Source organism: Nycticebus coucang, chromosome 5, assembly GCF_027406575.1.
Source record: "Nycticebus coucang isolate mNycCou1 chromosome 5, mNycCou1.pri, whole genome shotgun sequence".
NCBI lineage: Eukaryota > Metazoa > Chordata > Mammalia > Primates > Lorisidae > Nycticebus > Nycticebus coucang.
Genome location: NC_069784.1, coordinates 56,839,468 through 56,841,626, shown reverse-complemented (window position 1 = coordinate 56,841,626; position 2,159 = coordinate 56,839,468).

The window sequence follows — 2,159 nt, the reverse complement described above, 5'->3', positions numbered from 1 at the left end:
TGCTATTTCTTTTCTTGGGGTTTTGTAATTTACTTTGTAGAATTCAGTCACCTCTTTTGTTAGGTATATTCCTAGGTATTTCTCTCTTTTTTTAAGCTACTGTGAAGGGAATTGTGTCCTTGAATGAGCTTCTTATCTTAGCTGTTATTGGCATATACAAAGGCTACTGATTTGTGGACATTGATTTTATATCCAGACATTGCTGTATTTTTTGATCCCTTGCAGGAATCTTATGGTTGAGTCTTTGGGGTTCTCTAAGTATAAGATCATATCCTCAGCAAAGAACAAGACTTTCACCTTCTCTGCCCCCTTTTGGACGCCCTTTATTTCCATCTCTTGCCTGATTGTATTGACCAGAACTTCCAGCACTATGTTGAGTAGTAATGGCGACAGAGAACAACCTAGTCTGATTCCTGTTCTAAGTGGAAAAGCTTTCAGTTTTACTCCACTCAGTATAATATTAGCTGTGGGTTTGTTGTAGATGGCTTTGATCAGATTAAGAAATGTGCCACCTATGCCCACATTCTTAAGTTCTAATCAGAAAAGGCTGCTGGGTTTATCAAATGCTTTTTCTGCTTCTATTGAGAGGATCATTTGGTCTTTGTTTTTGCTTTTGTTAATAGGGTGAACTACATTTATGGACTTGCCAGTCTTTAATCCCTGGGATGAAATCTAATTGATCATGATGAATGATTTTTTTTTTTTTTTGAGACAGAGTTTCACTTTGTCACCCTTGGTAGAGTGTCATGGCATTACAGCTCACAGCAACCTCTAGCTCTTGGGCTTAGGTGATTCTCTTGCTTCAGCGTCCCGAGTGGCTGGGACTACAGGCACCTGCCACAACACTGGGCTATTTTGTTGTTGTTGTTGCTGTTTGGCCAGGGTTGGGTTTGAACCCACCACCCTTGCTATGTGGGGCCAGCATCCCACTCACTGAGACACAGGTGCCACCCATGAATGATTTTTTTAATGTGTAGCTGTCATCAATTGGCTAGGATTTTATTGAGACTTTTTGTGTCTATATTTATTAGTGAAATTGGTCTGAAGTTCTCCTTTTTTGTTGTGTCTTTTCCTGGTTTTAGTATCAGGGTGATATTTGCTTCATATAATGTGTTGGGAAAGAGTCCCTCCTTCTCAATTTTTTGGAATAATTTCTGCAATATGGGTATAATCTCTTCTTTGAAAGTTTGATAGAATTGAGGTGTTAAACCATCTGAACCAGGGCAGTTTTTTTGTTGGGAGAATTTTTTATTGTTTCTTTGTTCTCAGTTCTTGAAATTGGTTTGTTCAAGAGATCTATTTCTTTTTGATTAAGTGCAGAGAAAGGGTAGCAATTCCAAATATAGATCCCTTTCATACAAATTCTCAATTTCTGGGCATAGAGTTTCTTGCAGTAATCAGAAATGATCTCCTGTATCTCTGTGGCATCTGTTGTTATTTCCCCTTTATTATTTCTGATTGATTAGAGATTTTACTTTTCTGTGTCTAATTAATCTGACCAAAAGTTTATCAACTTTACTTATTTTTTTGAAAAACCGACTTTATATTTTGTTAATTTTCTGAATGATTCGTTTTCAATTTCATTAATCTCTGATTTAATTTTGGTTATTTCTTTTCTTCTGCTGGGTTTGGGATTAGATTGTTCTTCTTTTTCCAATTTCATAAGATAGTTCATGAATTTGTTGATGTGCTCTCTTTCTGTTTTTCTAATGTAGGCATGTAATGCAATAAATTTCTCTCTTAAGACTGTTTTGGCTGTATCCCACAGGTTTTGGCAACTTGTGTGTTCATAGTTGTTATGTTTGAGGAATTTAAAGATTTCCTCTTTTATTTCTTCCTGAACCCAAATATAATTTAGCACATGGTTCTTAAATTTCCAAGTCTTTGTGTGGGGAATGAATGTTTTTGTTGGAGTTGACTTCCACTTTATTGCTTTGTGGTCTGAGAAGATACAATACATAATTTCTGTTCTTCTAATTTTGCTGAGATTTGATTTGTAACCTAGGATGTGTTCTGTTTTGGTGTATGTACCATGGGTTGATGTATACTTTTTAAATTTGTGATGGTATATTCTGTATATATCTATTAATCCCATTTGTTCTAGGGTCACATTTAAGTCCTTTGTAATTCTGTTTAGTTTCTATTTAGAGGATCTATCC